General features: G+C 37.8%; 1 long non-coding RNA gene across 3 annotated transcripts; it reads left to right on the top strand.

The window, feature by feature from the left end:
- The first annotated feature begins 2388 nt into the window (after positions 1-2388).
- LOC139668257 (uncharacterized) lies at positions 2389-19774 on the top strand. Of its 3 annotated transcripts, XR_011697006.1 has the most exons (6): positions 2389-2560; positions 6609-6716; positions 9652-9819; positions 12338-12477; positions 18108-18269; positions 19710-19774. It is a non-coding gene; the product is annotated as an uncharacterized lncRNA (long non-coding RNA). The 3 variants fall into 3 exon arrangements; XR_011697005.1 differs by lacking the exons at positions 18108-18269; positions 19710-19774 and adding an exon at positions 12770-15247; XR_011697007.1 differs by lacking the exons at positions 18108-18269; positions 19710-19774 and adding an exon at positions 12770-15247 and having other exon boundaries at positions 12344-12477.
- Positions 19775-20341: the final 567 nt, after the last annotated feature.

Consider the following 20341-nt stretch of genomic DNA (forward strand, 5'->3'; position numbering starts at 1 on the left):
GTGATCCATCTGTCTTCTCCCTTAGGAAGGAATGCCTTGAGAACTTGTGCTACCAAAGTTTTATTATTGTTAAACAGATCTTAGAAGCATTTACTGGATACAATAGAGCATCATTAAAAAATTAAACTAAACTACAGTTGTATAAATAAATACACAAAGTACATTTTGTGATCCATTACCTCATTTTTATTGCATTTATTCACTTTATTGCTGCTTTGCAGTTCAGTAATTTTTCATGGGTTTTCCACTCATTAGTGAAAATTAACAAAAATGCACCACAAAAATGATAAAACCACAATAAAGTGGAAATCTGTTTTAAAACTCTTATCCAAAAGAGTGATCAGAGTTCCTGGTCAAGGTATTAGGTCTGTCACGGACAATCCATGCTTTTGGAACAATGATGTCCTCTAGATGTGATAAAATTACTGTGCATGTACAATAATGTCCAGAAAGGCAGGTAGGAGGGCAGACATGATACAGTTACTCATCTTTGCAGTGGGAAAAACTTTCTGTTAGGAAAATTTCTAAATTTTTCTGTGGTAAATTGAGTGACTTTTTTCTACGGCATCCTTTGCTTCCTAAGATTTTTTTTCTTTTCTTTTTTTTTTTTTAAAGGATACACAGAATCCTAAGAGCATTCTTTCAAAAACTAAAATACTGTTTCAAATGAACTTTTGTGTCTTTTGCTGCTGGAGTTCCCAGGTATACGGTGCTGAGACAACACACCCTGTCTTTAACAACATGGAGAGAACTGCCCTGTGAGTGGTTTAGATATCCCAAATGATCTGAAACTCTGAGTGAATAAAAGAAGCTTCTTGCACATTAGATATCTTTTCCATAGTAGTTCTGTAGCACTCATTTCCCATAAAAGGTGGTGTTTAACTGAAAAAGTTTTTTTCTGGTTGGTTGTTTGGGTTTTTTAAATTAAAAATAGTCAGAATTATGTAGATTTTTAAATGTGTAGACTGGTTTCAGTTTTAAGGACTCAAACACATTCTCCAGCCATTCAGCTTCATAGTTACTGCCTCTAACCAGGAAATGAATAGTGATTGTCGTAAGCAATTAGTTGAGAAAAAGAAGAGGACTAGTATTTAAGGGAAAGTCTTGGTAATTAATTTTTGGGGTTTGTGAAAATCAGCTAGGACTTTTCAAATTCTTCACTTGCTCCTGCTGTTACTATTTGGAAAGAAAAAACCCAGGCTACTAATTTTTGTAGTTTTCAATAAGGTGTAAATTCTCGATTCATAGCACCTCAGGTATGCAGTTGTGTCATTTAAATAAGAACTAAAGCTTGCTTGGTATCTAAAGGCAAGTGATGGATTTGTCTAGAAGGGTGTTCCATTTCATACAATCTGATTTAGCCTCTGCAGATTCCTCTCTCTTTCTATTGATATCTAGTTTAAGTATCTCCTGCAAGTGCCTACAGCTAAGTGTGCAAAAGATCTGTATCTGTGAATATTACAGCAGGAATGTAGTTTCTAAAAAAATATATTGAAAAAAAACAAAACCCAAACATTCTGTCAGTATTCCAAAGCAGAATATCTCATTCTTGATTTTTCAAGATTAATGAATTTTTTGTTCTAGAGTGACAAGATCAGTCTTTGTACTACTAACATCAACCCTTTAGAAAACAAAAAAAATCTACTCTGAACAGGTGGCTGCTGCATATGAATCAGTTGTGTACAAGCAACATATCTCATGAGCACAGAAAGTGTGGGAGCAGAGGTGATCAGCCTAGCAGGAAATGGTAGGCCTGTCAACCACTCATCTCCCTTTTGAGGTCTCTTCAGGGAGGTGCAACTCAACCTTCTCCAGCCTTAAAAATAAAGCTTCATGTGATGATTTGAAAACTCATTGCAAGAGCACACATAATTTAGTTGTGGTACATATGCTTTTGCAAGATTACTTTTATGCTGTCAGTGGTGGTATTGTCTATGTTTTTTGCTGTTCTAGTTTCATATTTTCAGTAGCACATTCTCTTTAATTATAGTAGAGTATCCCCTTTGAGTAAGAAAAATAAATAAATTAACTTCTGCAAAAGAGAAAAAGACTGGAAAACAAGAGACCAATGGAATTGTTCTCAACTCTGACACAATCCTTCATCAGATTTTAAAAGATTCCTTTCCTTATCTCTGGAGCTTATTTTACCTATCTGTGAAACTGAAGTTGTACTTCACCCTGTGTGTATTCTCCCATCACAGAAAGGATAAGAAAAAGATTTAATCACTCCTGGCATTTTATTGCTTTTACTATGACACTGGAGTGCATTCTGATAAACCAAATATATTTGAGGTTAATCATTATACTGTCTTAATAAACAAAACAGTGTCAAAGTTCAGTTCTTGTCCCAGGGACCAACTGGTGAAGTCTGCCCATAACTCATATTATTTTAGGATAGGATAGGATAGGATAGGATAGGATAGGATAGGACAGGATAGGATATAGGATGAGATAGGAGCCTGAAGAACAACCCGTTTTTACCTATATTGCTGAAGGGTACAAATCTCTGCAGAGTTCCCTAGGACTTTGGCAAATTCAACTTACTGATAAGTAAGAAAAGGTAAGAAAATGTTGTATAATACTAGTGTTTTTTTCCTGCAGCAGTGATTGCAGCTACTGAGAAAATAAAGTTTACTTTCAGAGATTATTGTTCTCAAAAGAAAATGCAGACACAGGTGCTGTAATACTTGAGCTGGGGTAAGTTTTACATAGCTGTAAAATGAGCTTCAGCTTTTAAGTTACTGTCTTTTTCTTTACAATAATAATCTCTTCACTTTTACAAGCTCTATATTATTTTTAGGTAAGAAAACACTATAAAGTTCATGTTTTATTGTTCCTTGCAGTTATATAAATTACATTTGGCCAAAATAAATGCAATTCCTACTGTGCGAACTGAGAACCCAGAATGTTGATTTTCCTCAAGTTATAAACAATGTGAAGATATGTTATACTGGGTCACAATTTTCCACTGTACAACAAAATATATAACTCACTTTTAATAACAAAACTGCATATATCATTAAAGTTTCCTACTCCACAGAGCACATATTATGTTTCCCTGCACAGCAAGGGATATCCTTTCTGTGTACCACAATTTCTAAAATAATGTTAGCTGAATGAAAAATATTTTAGTGATTCATTAGTAAAAGAGCTGTCATTTTGAAAAATTATTCAAATTAGTCTGTATTTTATCAATAGTATTAAATTCTTTTGGTAGGCTCTTGTTTTTTGTCTTTGTAATTCTAGTATTGTAGCATATGTTCTTTCCTCTTTCATCCTCTTGTCTGTATAGTTTTTGGAAAAAGAACTTTGGAGAATTTTTTTTTTCTGGTGGCTGTCAGAAGTTAGAGGCCTAGCTAGGAAATCCACAATGTTCATTAGGAGACTTTGATTCAATATGTTTCTAATTGTGGGATTTCCAAGCCATAGACTTTCCCAAAATACTATTGACAGGATTTTCTAAAGTACTAGTTTTTGCCACCATTCACATTCATGGTGAAATACCCAGTGATGTCAGTGGAACTACTTAGGCCAATACTGAGTGGTTTTGAATATCCTCTCTTAGAAGTACTACCTGAAGATATCATAAACCTTCACCTAAATCCTTCTTCAAACCACATCACCCATCTTTATTAATCCCTGAGATTCTTAAAACTCTGTGAGAAGAAATGGTCATTGCAGCATGCCTGGAAGACTTGTAAACCCAGGCTCTGAGAGGAAAAGAAAGAAAAGTCAAGAATCCTGCTGCCTTCCCCCAAAAAATGTTTGCAGCAGTTAAATGGCATAAAATTGTTCCATCATAGAATCATAGAAAAAATTAGGTTGGAAGGGATCTCTAGAGGTCATGAATCCAACTTCCTGCTCTTCTAAGAACACATTTTTAAAGATCTTTTCCTATTAGGCTTTGAAAGTCTTCAAGGATGGAGACTTCATTCCCTCTCTGGTCAGCCTCTTCCAGCCCTTAATTCCTCCTATGAACAATTTTCCTCCCATCACCCTGTTAATGACTGCCTACTGCCCTTTAACTGAGTAGCCCCTGCATTGAAGACATAGCAAAGAATAAGGAAATTGCAGAGTTCCTCCAATAAACTCCAAAATATTTTGGGCATAATATCTTAGCAACAACATATTGACTCCTGCAAAATCCTATCAGTGCCAAATGTGCCATCTAAAGTGTTGACAGTAAACTGACTGCACAATGTAGCATTTCAGCAATGTACTTGGCACTCCTCTGACCATCTGTGTGCAAATCAACAAAGTTGGAGCTGTTGAATTAGTATGGGATTCCTCTCCCTTTAGTCTATAAAAGCCTAATGTCTTATCTAAACTGAGCATTGAGGATCCCCCTGGATTGGAAGGGAGAGACACATTAAAAAGAAGAACACAACAGAATTCTATGACAAAGTCAACCTTTTTTGTTAAGACTTCTGTCAAAATACAACATCTGGACCTGGTGAATTGGTGAGTATAGTGGTTCAGCTCTGCACTGAGATAGCTTCCACTAAGGGGAAAAAAACAGAGCAAAAATCAAATAACAAAGGAAAAAGAATGGCCTGACACACATATCTGTGTATCAAATATCTACTACAATGCCTCCAAGTTCACCCTGGGCTGTGGGATGAGTGTCGGTCACTCCATTCCACACTGCAAAGAAGAGAGTGGCATTTGTGAAGCCACCACTTCACAGCTGTTCTACATTCTAGAGCCCAGCAACAAATACCCTTTGGAGCTGGTGCCTTGCTCATCCTTCTGTGCAGGCCCTTTCCAGTGCACAGATGCACTGCTCTTCCCTATGCCTGTCATGACAGCTTTTGGTCCATAAAGTCCCCAGGAACTGTGAACAGGAATGGGGTAGTTTTCCAAGTTGAGTATATAAGAACAATGACACTTATGAAGATGTAGGAAAAAACTATTTATCTGAGTTACTGTGAGGGAAGATAAATATTTTAATTAAAAGAAAAAGAAATGTAGACAGTTTTTTGAGGGTTTTTTATAGATTTTATGAACTGTGGGTAGAAGATGTCCATTTGGTTACTTTGGCTATGTCCACAAAGGTTAATGTTATGCTTTAGGAATGTCTGCTGCTCTAAAGGCAAAAGGGCAGTGACTGTAATCCACAATTAGAGCTGACACATTCTAACAAAGACTGGCAAAACTCCTGCTACAAGGCACATCACCTTGTGTTCAGTGTGACACCTCTTTATCCCTGAGACATGCCTATTGTTTATTTGTGTCTAATCCATAGGGATAACAAACCCGTCTCAGATGCACATATCATTTTGGTCTCCAGGGCAATTTTAAAGTGCTAATGGGAAGCAAGGCAGCAGGCTAAGGAGAGAAGGTATTCATTTGTATCTAGTTCTGCATGCCTATCTCACACACAATCATAAAGGTGGACTAAAACTGAATGTCTCATAAAGATGGACAGAAGTCATTGTTGTGAGAAAAATTTGTGATGTGTATTATTCATCTGTGGATGAAGTTCCTACAGAGATGAGAGAAGAAATAACATATGTAGGTCAGGAAACTTCAGTTTGAGATAAGTTAGTATTTGCTATGTAGCAAACATAATTCAAAACATGGAAAAATGCAGGTATCAATCCTACAGGATCCTGATTGCAGGAAGAAGGTAGTGGGAGGAATCCATTCCATAGCTCAACTACAAAGTAACGAGAACTAAAGAAAAACTGGAGAGGTGGGAGAAATATTACTTGTTTCTCTACATTATTCAATGTTTTTTCTTGTATGAAATAGAAAAAAACTAATTCATATAGACCTAATTCCCTACTGTCCCTCAGCATGTGTCTGTCTTTAAATTAGAAAAGTTGAATTTTATTCTTTCTTGGCACAGGTAAGAACCACATTTGAGGAAACAGAGAGGAGAGAGTCACTTAAAGGTGATTCTTTTCCATGTTTGACTCTTCAGGCTTGATGTCTATATGGTAGAATTATTCTTTCTTCAATCCAGTAGTATGAAAGCTTGAGAAATGTGTAATGTAGGGACAGTTTGCTATAGTCCTTCTCCAAAGTTCAGCTGAACTTCATTACCCCTCCCTAGGAACACTCTTCCCTGCTGAGGAGAAAAACTGAAGGAAATGATTGTGTTTCTTTAATTACTTTGGGTTACAATAATTTGCTGCTTTCTAAAAAAAAGATTTTGTTCTGCTTTTTGGGATTTTATTACCTCTATTTATCATAATCACAAAGCTATTAGAAGAGGAAACATTTTCCTTTTTTAGCACTGTGGTTTTCAGGAGGAAAGATAATTTCCTGTTTAGTAAATTATAATTATTTCTTTTTAGCACAACATTTCTCTCAGTCTTCCTACTCTGCTAGTCCCCAAACATGGCAGGATTGATGCAACTGGAGTGAGATCATGGTTTCCTGAAAGACATTTCAATGCTCACAAAGCCAGAGCTCAGATGGGAAGAAACCCCTGTAGAAAAACTGCTCTTCCTCTCTGCTCTAAAGCAAGATCCACTTCAACAGTCTCTTAGGGAACATATTAAACCATTTCTGTGTCTTTTGATTAATTGCTGATATCATACATCTTCATTGTGAATTCAGTAAACACAGGCAATCTCTGCACAACTTTTCTTGCTATCCAGGGAGTGACTTGCATCTGGATAGAGGAACCTCTGAAAAATACTCCTGAGCTCCAGAGGATCTGCCAAGACAAGGCCAATCTGAGGAGCTTCAACTGGGAACTTTTCAGGGTATGCAATTCTCATAGGAGGTATGACAAGTGGTTATTGTATTTAGAACCATCATACAGTATGATATCATAAGGAATAATGCTAACATGGGATGCATTTTACACAGAAATATACTTTACACAACTTCATATTTTTGCATTTTTTCTCTGCACTATGTCTGTAGTAAGGTCTGATTTGGGGGATCATAGCCAGGTTCCTCTTATTGCACATTTTTTTTCCAAACTCTTCAGCTAAAAGTTATGGGGTTTTTTTACTCCTACTATGGTTCTTGAGCATCTCTCCACTAACTCTTATAATGCTCAGAAATGATCAGCCTAAATTCTTTGCCAATTTTAATATAATTGTTTTTTATCTAAATATTATTTTTATGGTAAGTTTTTCCATGTATACATATTTATAGGCAGCTATAATTTTGATTTGCAGCCTTCAAATCATCTAGCTGCATGAGTAATATGTAATAGATTCTATTAGAATGGACTCTGGTATCCCAGTATAATTTGGCTTCAGGGATGGCATTTCTGCAGAAATACAGACAGGTAGAAACAGAACAGCTCACTTTATTGTCTCTGTTGTATTACCTAGTATAGTTTGAGCCAAATTCACACAAAACAAGGCTCATATGAGCCCTTTGCAGAAAAGTCGGTGTTACTGGGGACACTGCAACAAAAAGCTGCTAGAATCAACACATCTGCACTATGAGATCTTTAGCAAAGGGTTGCGTTATATCATGCCAGTGGTGAGCTGACCAGTCAATGTAAACTGGCTATTGGTAGTGGAATGAGGGAACTTCAGGAAAAAAACTGATCCATTCTTTTCTGTAGTAAAACTCCCGATAGAAACAAAAGAAAGACAGTGGTACAAATGGTAACTTGTTTTGGCACCCAGCTCAAAGACAGCTCTAGATAACAGGTTGAAAATGACACAAATTCATGCTATCTATTTCTGCTCTGGAAAAGCTTTGTGCCTTCCACAAAGACGTTTTACAACCTCACTTTGTAGCAACACTCTGTCCAGACATTTTTTCGATAGAGATTTTGGAGAGGGCTGATTGTAGGCTTCCCACAATGATAAAGGGGTGGGAAGGAGTTTCAGAAGGCAGCTGGCTGACTCAGTGCACGTGGAAATAATTACTTTAATGGTGCTTTTATTTTATAGAATTATTAACGATGTCGAGGGGGGAGGCTTGATGCTTTGGAAAGGCGTCTTTTTGAATTATCGCAAATGTAAATGAAGAAATTAAATAAATCCATATATTTGTCATCTCCCTTACCAGATCAGATAGCACCACAGTAGACAAAGCCACACCAGTTACAACTTACACACACGATCATCTTGCTGCTACTTAACTACTGTCATGCGTCAACTGAGCTGTGGTATAAGATGTAACCACAGCTCTGTCCCCAGTAACTCATACCTTCATCACATCTAGTGTGGGGCTAGAGGCAGCAGGGTGAAGGTCTACCCTGGCTGCAGGATGATGGATTTACCCTGAATCCTCTTGATGCTGCAGCCCTGTCTGAGCTCCCTCTGTCCTGCACCTGCATCTCTCCAGGCTCTGCTACCTGCTCGCGCACTGGCTCAGTAATAACCACTGAGTTGCTGCAGTTCTGCCAAGCCAAGAAATAGATTAAGCTCACATATTTCCTATACTATGTCATGGTGCCTCAAAATGCAGTACTGGTGCTGTCCAAGCTTTTTGTCTTTAGAGGCCATTCTCTGGTTAACCGGATAAGAGATTAAGTATCCTGCACTGGTAATACTTCAGTTTGGATTTCCTTATGCTCTAAAATTCTGTCCTTTTCCATCCTCTAAAGCTCTGTCCTATACTTCTAAGCCTAGCAAGGGATGCTGTATTTGAGAAAGCTCTGCAGGTCAAGTTCTTGCAACAGTCTTTGGACAAGAATAGGTCTTGACACAGATAAGTACAAAGTGGTCTTCAATATACTATCAAAGTGCATAACATATATCCTGATTTTTATGGCTAAGTCAGTATGCAACTTCAAGTTTTAGTGCTGTAAGTCAGAAGAAAAATTAAAAAATGGGAAAAGACATTTAGGCTGAAGGTAAAATATTTTTTAGTTCAATAATCACTGAAATTAAAAAACCTCACAAATGTTTGCTAGTCAAAATCAATTTTCGTTGCTGAAAACAAGACCAGATTATAAATCCCACAAAACTATCCACCCCAAATATGACCTGAATAGGGATTACATCACCACCAGACACTGTAGTTTGAAAAAAACATTCTTTTAATATAATTTATGCCAATGTACATTCACTAATCAACAGTTTAAATCCAGAAAGAAACTTCTTCCCATTACAAAGACATAATTTCTTTTTTAAAGTGAAGGTCATAAATGAAAAAAGATAAAGAATTTTTCTTAGTCACACAATAACAAAATGGAAAAAAAAGAGGCAGTTTTTTTCTGACTTCTCTGTTTTCTGACCTATGGCTCTGTTACTGGTCAGACATAAGTTTTTTCACAGCATGCACACCTCCACTCATCTATGTTCGTCCTGCAGAGATGAAGATGACCTCAGCTACTAGAAGAAAGTAAGAAAGTTTCCCACAAGGCATGTTGATCTGTTCTTCATGTCGCAGGATTTCTTGCAGTTTGGCTCTGAAGCAGAAAGCCACAGTTAGCAACAATCCCCTTTGCCTGGTACAGGAACACTCAGTTTTTCATTTCCACCCTTGGCAGATCTATGTGAGCACTATAGAACTGTCAATGGGAAATGAGCAGAATTGGCCATGTGAAAACATCTCAAAATTATTTCTATCCCTCAAATTTTGTAACGGAAAATCAAATATTTACCAAACCCAGCAAGGCAGCAAAGCTGTTGATGAGCAGGAAAACATATGAAAGGGATTTCATTTGCTCAGCTGGGCTAAAGGACTTTCCACAGAAGAAGAATAAATTTCTTTTCTTTTCAGGATTTCATCAAGGTTTGTTCTGGGAATATAAAGAACTGCCCACCATAGAAGTTGACCATGTTCAAAACCATCTAAGGAATCGAAAGGTCACAAGCCTGTGGGACCTGAGGGAACTATTGTATTTGAGAAAATGTGGAAGTTTGATAAAGTTCCCACTGACTGGAAAAGGTGAAACATACCCCACCTTTTTGTGTATGTATATGGCCTGGCTTCATGAACGAAGATTTGGGAAGGGCTCTCCCCACATGGGTGTGCCCTTCCAGCCTGTGCAGTGGATTTTTTAGGTGAGGCTCAGCGTGTGCAGAACTGGCCCCACCCTTTAAGTCCTGAGGTTCATCTGCCACAGCTGAGCAAGCTGTGACAGTGAAGTCCTCGGGACTAGAACATACAGCCCCCAGTATTCCCGGGAGGTCTCCCATCCAAGTACTAACCCTGCTTAGCTTCCAAGATCTGATGGGATCAGGTATCAGGGAGGCATTTAACTGCCTTACCCCACCTTTTTACAAAGGGAGAAAAGGAAGACTTGGGTAACTACAGGCCAGTCAGTATTGCTTTAATGGCTGGCAAGATCATGGAACAGATGTTCCTCGAAACTGTGTTACGACACATGGAAAATAAGGAGCTTATATCACCTTCTAGTACCTAAAAGGGGAACTGTAAGAAAGATAGGGACAGAATTTTTAGCATGGTCCATAGCAATAGGACAAAGGGTAATGTTGTCAAGATGAAGGAGGGTCAATTTAGATTAGATGTACAGAAATTGTTTTTTCACAACAAGGCTGGTAAAACACTGAAATAGGATGCTCAGAGAGGTGGCAGATACCCCATTGCTGGAAGTGTTCAAGGCTAGACTGGATAGTGCTTTGAGCAACATAGTCTAGTCATAGTTTAGTGGAAGGTGTCATCTGCAAGGCATGTGGAACCAGGTGATCTTTAAGGTCCATTCCAACTCAGAGCATTCCACAATTCTTATAGTACAGAAAGTTTTGGTTGAGTAACCTGTGTGCACTGTGATGTCTCAGAAACCAGGAGGCAAAGCAAAAAATCCCAGAATGTATTAATTTATATTTTAATTTTCTACATCTCTCAGTTTCTGTGTGGCTTTCTCAGGCTCTCCTGATATGTTTGTTTCTTTGGTCCTACTGGTTTCAGTTCTTTATCATCAGGGCAGTGAAGCAAAAGCCCCTTTCAATTATTAACATTTATTAGTATGATGGGCAATAAAGTATTTCACTTGCAAAGAATACCAATCAAAAGACAATTGATGATCCATATTTCCTTTTAAACACTCAGAGTTACTGCAGCAAAGTATTTCAGAAATAATTTCTGAGATAAATGAAATTATTTGATTGAAAGGTGAGTTAATTGAAAGTTTAGTAAAAATAGCAATTCCAGTTGTACCAGAATACTTTTAAAAGTTGCTTCCTTTTCACCACAAATGAAAGCTATTCTATAAAAGCTGCAGCTGATCATGCACCAGTTTCTAGTTACCTGTGATAGGATTAAAGTGAGGGATGCTGTGTCTCATGAGAGGAAGGGAGAAAAGGAAGAAGAAAAAGCAGAAAAAAGAAGGAAATTATGAGAATTGTGAGAAAATTTATTAAATTGCCTGAAGAGTTTCAGTTTGTCTCTCTGAGTGTTTGTTGTATGAGTACTTAGCAAAACTGGTGAGGCAGACAGTAAGGTAATATATAGTAGTACTTGAGTGGACAAACTCATCAAGCTTCCACAACTGATTTATCTTACTTTTATCTCTGTCTTCTTAGAAAGATCTGTTTTAAATCTTCAGGATATCTCCTTTTGCTTGGCAAGGCTTCCACTCTTAACCCCCAAAACTATCTTCGAGTGCCATTATAACACTGAATTGTATTGTTCGTTTTCACTGTATTACAGATCTCTGTTGTTTGTATTTAATTATGTGCTTTAAAATGTTGTCAACTGCCTGAAGGAACTTGCAAGGACTGGTTTAGAAAAGTCATTATTAAGTATGTTTCTTCATTACATTTGATACTGAGACCATGAATAATGACTTACCCTAGATTTCAGTAACCAATTACCACAATATTTACTGGCAATGAATCCGTGAAACTTGTTGCTATAGTGACTTGGGCTTAGTCCAGGTCCCAGAGGAGGTGTTGGTTATCACAAAAGCCACTGCTGGAGCAAGCATCTGTAGCTTCAGTCTTCGAAGAGAGGGACCAGGGTCTGCACAGGCTGAGTTTCTAAACTACTGTCTCACCTACGCAGGTCACTTGAGACTAGTAGTAAGGCTACATCTCCTTATAATCAGCCTGTGTTGAAAATCTTTCAATTTCTCTGTACTTTCTAGAGAAGATAAAAATTTCTCACTGAACAGAACCAGCAAGAAAGAAGGAACTCATCTGCAAAACCCAAGCTGGAGAGTAACATCCCAGCCATCACGTTCTTTTTCCACTCTTTTCTTGAATAACTCTCAGATCTACCACTTGACATTGATTTACTGATTCTTTAATAGTAAATAGAGAAAAGTACTTGGGGTTTTTTCTTCCTCACAAAATTTCCAATAAGCTTCCCCTAAAAGTAGAACTGGAGTAGTATTTTTCCCCCTGTATGCAACACCTGTGGAAAGACTGCCAGGTGTATTTTGGGGATCTGACAAAGATCTTCCACAAACCTGTCAGGAATCACTTGCTCCCTTTCTGGCCAGGGACAGGTCCTGCAGGAGTATCTAGATGGAGGCACAACATGGGAAATGCTCGAGCTGAGTCCTCCAGCCCTGAACTTTCCTTCCAGTGACCTGCTTGGGCTTGCTCATCAGCTGAACTATCTCTGTGCAGACATCCTGAGGTATGTAACAAGGAATACATTGTTTCAGTTTTTCCACATAAAATTAAATTTCTTGTTATTTTAGCAAAATGCTGTGTTCCTGAAGAGATATGATTTTATGCAGCGGGACTTTTGAACAGCAAAGCTGACTGGCTGACTGACTGACTCCCAGATTTACAAGTCTGCATGAGAAAAATGGCATTGCATTCCAGCTGTAATGCATGTCAAAGAGGTTGTGTATGTGAGGGACCTAATTCCCAAATTTCACCCATATAAAGTTTTGTTTACATCATCATGTCCATCTTGCTTCCAGCCTGCAGGTGTTTGAAGGAGGACATACCATTCAATTTGGGCTAAGAAGTCCTAAGAGGCTGGCACCAAGGCTGATTGCAGAAGAAAGCTCTTTGGACCTACATGGGAAAATTGGCCAACCAAAGATCCTTTTCCTCATATTTTACCTTATTGTAGGACTTCCCTCCTCTCCAATTTCCTAAGCAAACACTTCGGTCATCTTGATGTTAAAATAACATTATCCTACAAGTGTAACATCGTGTAATAAAAATGATCTCATGATCCCAAAATTTTACTTAATGTCTAATCTGGAAGAATCAGACTGTGTTGGAAATATTCATTCTTATGAGCGGGAGTGTTTGCTCTGCTTCCCTAGCTATAACCTAAACTTGGCTTCAAAGGGAGAAAGCTGATCTGCATAGCTCCTAACAGAGATTTTCAATTTACCCTGAAGACACTAAAAACAACTTGCAGTTAGCTTACAGTGACAAGTTTAACATTCACTTATTAAGTGCAGCAATTTATTTTTACAGTGTTGCAAAATGGCTTGGGCCCAGCTAATTTAAGTTGGAGGAACAAATACTGCCACAGCCAGAAGGCACAAAATGTGCAACAATAATCCTTAAGGCAACACACTGTAATTTGCCTTCTTCTGTTTAATGCCATGTCAAACAGAAGGATTTCTACACATTTCAGATGGTGGCCGTGGTGCCTTCCCTTGGTTTGAGCTTAAAAGAAAAAAAAAATTGATTTACTTGAGAGAGCAGTGATAGATGAAGGATATGACATGCACTGAGCATGCCTAGTTCCTTGCTCATGCCAAAAAAATCCCAGAAGGATAAATCTCGTTTCCTGCCTTACTTCACAGAATTTAACTTTTTAAACAAGTCATGTTCTGTGGTTTGGATTCTGTGTTTATATCAGGGTTTGTTTCCAGGCTCATGGACAATAATAGTACACGGGTCTGAAATATCTGAACATTTTCATGTGGATAGAAATCTTGGTGATTTAATCTCACTTTCACTCTTGTTATTTGCGTTAATTCTTATAAACTAGAACTTACAGATAAGTTCAATAAAAGCTGATATTTTCCAGGTATAAGCTGGAAAATATGTGAACTTGAGCTTTCATTTAAATTAAACTTATTTCCATGATTTCAGGCTGTACTTATATATGCATACTGTAGAATTTATTTATTTTAGTAAATATAGAGCTGGAAATTAAGTCTTAATTTTAAAAATATGTTCTGTGTTTAAACTAACTTGTGCATTTTATACATGCATACACACACATAAATATATAAAACCTTTGTGATCTACTGATTATAGCTGGATTCAAGTTGAATTGGAAGCAGAACATGAATTCCATTGAACCTGTTTGCCTGATAGTATTTAGAAGCTTGTAAGAATATATATTTCTTTCTGGATTTTCATTAACAGTAAAATCCTTAAAAAAAAAACAAGACACTTCCATGAGATTTGATTAAACCTTTCAAGGACACGCATTGTTATCCAAACACCTAGTATGCACAAATTAGAAAGGGCATTAATAGAATGCATAGATATAAGAGGAATCATAAGCACACAAACACACACACATACCCACACACACAGACAAAGGGAACCCAAGATAAGATCAAATGTGAGACTTAACATGGCTTACTAGGTTTAAAACTTTAATAATGCCCCAAATTATCTCCAAAACAAGTGCCCAAAACTTTATTCATATACACAAGAGCAGTTCTGCCTAACAGGCTATTGATATTTTGAAAATTACCTGTTATGCTGTGAAGGAAAGCAAAAAAACAAAAAAAAACCCAAACAAATGAAAAAGTTGGTGGTACAGAATCTCTTCTAAGCTTAATGGAAACATGATAAATTAGCTAGCTTCTGGTGTGCTTGGGTTTGCCTGAAGCACTTTTTGCCTAACTCATACCTTTTTCAAACCTCAGCTAAACTGTATTTCTGCCTACTCACATTCTGGATTTTAGTATATTATAAAAATGAGTAGTTTCTACCTACTTAACACATACCTTAATAAGCTTAATATACACAGTATTATTCCTAGGGAGACAGCCAATTGCAAAAATATACCTGTGTCTGTGTGTGGGGTATGTGTTGGAATATAAATATTCATATATGTACAGGCATGTTGGAAGTGTATATATATGCTCATAAAAGTATGCAGAAGTGGTTATATTTTAGATTTCATGAAAAATCTTCAAAAGCAATAGAGGGAAGAGTTCCCCTTGGTTCTTGGCTAAAGCTTAAGCAGAAACAGCTGGTGTTCATCCAAAGTGGCAGTTCTATGTGTTGCTGTTTGCTTCTACTGAATGGTCTTCTTATCACTAACTATTCTTTAAGCAGTGATGTTATTTTTTTCCTGGCAGTATGATGTTTACCCCTTCTTAGTGTAGGATTAAATTTGGAAATTTTGGGAAATAGTAGTAAAAATAAAGTGTACATGATGAATTTGTTCGGTACAACTCCTTTATGTTTCCATTTAACCAACACCTATGAGACTAGTTTCCAGAGCTTCAGCATTATTTCAAATACTCAAAACAAACAGTAAATATCAACCTCTGCTTTAATGTTAATATTCTGATATACATCCATAAATTTTGATTCTTCTGCTTTCTGTGCAAGGATGAATGACCTTTATGTAGGAGCTCAAAAAGCAGTTCAAAGAGAAATTACTTCAAAGAGAGATTCCTCCAAACTAATGCAGACATCATTCATTCTTTGGCCCAAGGAGGAGTAACATAAACAGCTGCTTCCACAGTATTGCTGAGGAGGAGGGGTGAAAGAAAAGGGAAGGAAGGAGACTGACGTGCTATACTCTTGCTTCATGTGGTGCCATGTGGTCCCTGTTACACAAGACCAAGATATGTGCACCTTGGACATAATCCATGTATGAATCAGGATCCTACTCAGCTGCTGCTCCAGCACACAAGATCATAAGAACAGGCATATGGTCTGCAACACTGGCTGTAACGGACACCTAAAGAGTAGCAAAAGCAACCCCAAATACTCTATCAGAGTCTAACTATTTTTAGGGGATTTCCTGCGTTTGACATAATTTATTGAGTCAATAATCCTCATTATATTTCTTTTCCATGTTCTTGTCCGGTCTCCTCTTGAGCCCATGCAAGTTTTTGCATCTATGTCATCCTTTGGAGAGACGTTTCATAGGCCTGCTGATTTGTGCACATAAAGAACAAACTTTCTTTGGAAGTTTTTGCTTCTCTCTTCTTTGGAGCTTCATGGCATGGCCGTACAAGAGGTAGTACCTAGCTCAAAGCACCAGTAATGAATTTCCAACTATGTGTGTTGGCCATGTTCTTACTTTAAAGATCAAAATGCTTTCAGTGTCTCATGTTCTTATGGCTAAGTGTATAGCTGATTTTGAGACATGGTGCTATATTAAGGTTAAATTTGATGAACCTCTGCAGTTTTGCAATGTTTCCTGTCATGGTGAAATCACTTTTCCAGCTGAATCTATACCTCCTACCTTATTTGAAAGTCCTGTTTACTGCTTCGGGTGTGGACAGAACACCGAGACCAAAACTTGGCTGGGTAACAATGGCACTTGTAAATAAATAAAATATGTATTAATCATTAGTACCATACAGTCCCCTCTAAAACAAAACAGTCTCTATAAATGGGTAGTTCCCTGTAATTTCTCTCCTGGGACCTTCTCTCTCTCCCAGCTGTCCTGGGAACATTGCCTACACAATCATAACACCAAGTTCTCAACCTAGTACTTCTTGCTGTCTTTATATCTTGTTGCCTTAACTGCTTTTGTAGCCAAATACAAATAATCCAATTTGCTTTGATTTTTTCCCATTGTCCTTAAATTCTCTTTCTACCATAACTGAACCCTCAGATATCCTTGTCTTTGTTTCTGTTCCAAAAATTATTTGATAAGTTAATACTTTTCTAGTATCTTAAATTTACTAAATAATGCCCTTAAATATTTAATTGAGTTCTTGGAATAGTTTTACATTTGATTACTCTTGCTATATAAGTTCCCTAGATGCTTTTCTTTTGACTCATCTCCTAATGAATATGAGTCTTTTTGCAGTGTTTACCTGAGGAGCAGGTATCTCCTGGAGGTCTGCTTGGTTTTATGTGAATTCTTTTAATTGAATTCCCTGCTGTTGTACTGAAGATGGTTTTGGAAGCACATTTTTCAGATAAACTCAGGGATTATGCCCCAGGAATTCACCATGGCACAGATAATCTATCATGAGTAAAGGAACATTTCACGTGCTTGTGCAATTTTTAACTGGACACTTTTTTTTTATGCGACTGGACCAAGATTATCTTTACAGCTGCATCTGCAGGAATTTATAAGTCTCTTTAGAATTTTACTCCCAATGTACTCAACTGCCTTCTGCAAAGCCCAGTCACTTATCACTAAGTGTACTCTTCTTTAGATGCAGGCTTATGAGTCTCTACTTGAAAGCTATAAGGAATATCTTCAGTTCACCAAACAGTGAATCTTGCCCAAACATATGAAGCTACAGGAACACCAGTGAAGGAGAAGGTAGTTTCCATATCTGAATCCCACCTGGATTACTGGGTCTGGCTCTGGGGCCCCCAACACAAGAATGATGTGGACCTATTGGAGCAAGTCCAGAGGAGAGCCACTGAATTGATCACAGGGCTGGAGCATCTCTCCTGTGAAGAGAGTCTGAGAGTGGAGACTGTTCAGCCTGGAGAAGAGAAGGATCCTGGAAGACTTCATAACACCTCCAGTACCTAAAGGGGCTGAGAGAGCTGGTGAAGGACTTTTTTTCAGGGGAATGATTTGATAGGAGAAGCAGAAATGGCCTTAAACTGAAGAAGAGTAGGTTTACATTAGATATTAGGAAGTTCTTTACAGGAAGAGTTGTGAGGCACTGGAAAAAGTTGCACAGAGAGACTGTAGACATCCTATTCCTGGAAGTGTTCAAGACCAGGCTGGCTGGATGTCTGAGAAACCTAGTCTAGTGGAAGGTGTCCCTGTCTGTGGTAGGGAAGTGGAACTAGATGATTTTTAAGGTCTCTTTCAATCCAAAACATTCTGTGATTCTATGATTCTATATTAAAAATGTGCTCTGACTCTCTACATACTTAACATACTTCATGGTGGAATTCAGTCTAACTTTAGACCTACAACTTTTACCAAATTTTTAGCACTCATGTGCCCTCCACACTACTAACTTAAATAAAACTAGTGAATACTCCCAGTCACTCAAATTCCAGCAGCTACACCCTTAATCCTTTGGTTTGATTTTTCAACAGGGCCAGTCAACATATTTCAGAACAATTTCTAGTACAACTCAAGACTTAGAAGGAACTCTTCTGATTTTGTAGGTTAAACTAATTGAATAATGTGGATGAAGTCTGACCCTGCCATTTGACTTGAAGGCCAGAGAGCAGCCTCTGGCACATTTAATTTCCTGCTACTCTTGAAGATTAGGGAAACTGCTGCTGAAATAACAAGTTCCCTACCTTGCAAGAGGAAACAGTTTCTTGGTAAGTGCTTTAGAAAACCTCTAGAGGAAGACACTATATTCCTAACTGAAGTATTTGGGTTAAGATACCATCTTCATTGACTGCCTTGGGCCAGAAGTCCATCCATATGAGAGAACAGTAATGACATAATACTTCTGCAATGGTTTCCGTCTGGAAAACCACAGTAATTAATACTATGACATAGTTATACTTGTTAGAAAGAAGGAAAATGAAGCATGAGAAGAATCTGTAGCTCTCAGAAAGGTACTGGTCCGGATTAGAGGCACCATGTAGTATCCTATGACTCAGTTTCTCTTCTCCCACTCAGGCACTGTGTGATGAAATTGGACAAATTCAGGTTTAGGTTACATAGAAAACAAGCTAGTATTTCTTTTGGATGGTGACTTTTTCCCCTTTAGCTTCTACTTATCACATAATGTGACAGGGCATGGATTAGCAACTTCTTGAATCCAATCATGCAGTCAGAGAAAGTGGAATAGAAAGAGAATTTTGAGAGGTCATGTGGTACTTTGCATTGCCCTAAGGTCTAACCAGCTCTGCTAAGGACATTGTGGACAGCTGTTAGAAAAACAGCTGTTTTAAAGGCTTGTAGTGGTGATAATTCCACACTCTTCTTAAGCAATGTGTTTTAGTCCTTCACTATCTGTAGTACTGGAATGTTTCTCCTAGTGTTTAATCAACTTTGCAGAAATGTAAGCCCATTGGTTTTTTTGTCCTACCCCCCTCTGGCACAGAGAAAACATTCCTTTCTTTTCTGCAGAAACCTGTGCTAGGTTTGAACACAGTTAGTATGCTTCCTTCTCAAGTCTTCTTTTCTTCTGGGTTATGCATGTCTGGTGCCGTCAATTTATCAGAAATGCTCGAGTTTTCTATCTTTTCTGCATGTGCAGCTACTTGTGGGACTACACAGGCTGTTGAGCTCCCTAAGCCAAGCAGCTGCTTACTGCCAAAAACAGGGAAGAGGACATTGGCCACATAATTGGGAAGAAGGCAAAAAAGAGCAGTAAAGCCTTTTATAAGAGCATAGCCTAAAATTTATTTGGCCAGTCTTGAAACTTAAAAAAGAAAAGCAAGTGATATCAACACCAATAGGGAAAAATTGCTTTGAATTAAAAATTGAGTTTTTACACACTTCCTTCAACATGACAACATCGTAATTAGTGTGAATAGGTAGTTATGCCTTCTTTCAGATGGAAATTTACTGTGTTTATCAGCTTTTCCTTGCAGTTTGCTCTTCAGTCACAGTGTTACTCCAAACACTGATAGAAATGGAATCATCTAGGTAATCTTCACAATCCTGAAGAGCTCAGGACTGGAAGACCACCCAAACCCACATATTGGATATTCCTTCAGCTTACTTCCTTGTGAACCGGATAAGTTTTAGGATATCTGCTTAGAGCCTTGGGGTAAAATTCCTTGTCTTTTTGGCTTGGGGATCAGATTTCATCAAGACTTCTTGGAGAAGAATGGAGAAAAGAGGATCTGGGAAAGTGGATTCCTCATAAAATGATAAGTTATTTGGAAGTAAGCAAGTAAGTTTTTGGGTTATCTCTAACTGCATAATAAAATACAGGAATGTTTTCTGAATTCCTGTAATGTTGGCTGTTATACACCCAAACAATTTTAGATAGTGATTCTGAAGTTTTCCATTTTGAAAATAGGCATAAAAACCAGTTTGGTGTCAAAATCTTTGATTATAATTGTATTAGGGAAGTGGGCAGGATCAGGGCAGCAGTCTGAGAGCTGTTATACATATGGTTGGTTCAATTGTTAATATATTCCCTGGTGCCCTTTAGGCTCACATCAATAGCACTATCTCTCTGGGAACTAGCACATGCTAAAGACCATTCCCAGGGGGAGGTTTAAATGCAGACACCTCTGTTCTGTAATGTAAAAGAATTTATTAATATGGCTGTGACCAGGCCATGTAATTTGGCATCCAGGACAACAAATGGGCCTAGATACATTTTCCTTGTTACCCTCTGTTCAAATAGCCTTGGTGTAACAGTTTGAGGTGAGTGGCTAATTGCTTAAATTTTTGTGTCTAATATTTTTCATTTTTAGAATTCTTA

Source organism: Pithys albifrons, chromosome 2 (assembly GCF_047495875.1).
Source record: "Pithys albifrons albifrons isolate INPA30051 chromosome 2, PitAlb_v1, whole genome shotgun sequence".
Classification (NCBI taxonomy): Eukaryota; Metazoa; Chordata; class Aves; order Passeriformes; family Thamnophilidae; genus Pithys; species Pithys albifrons.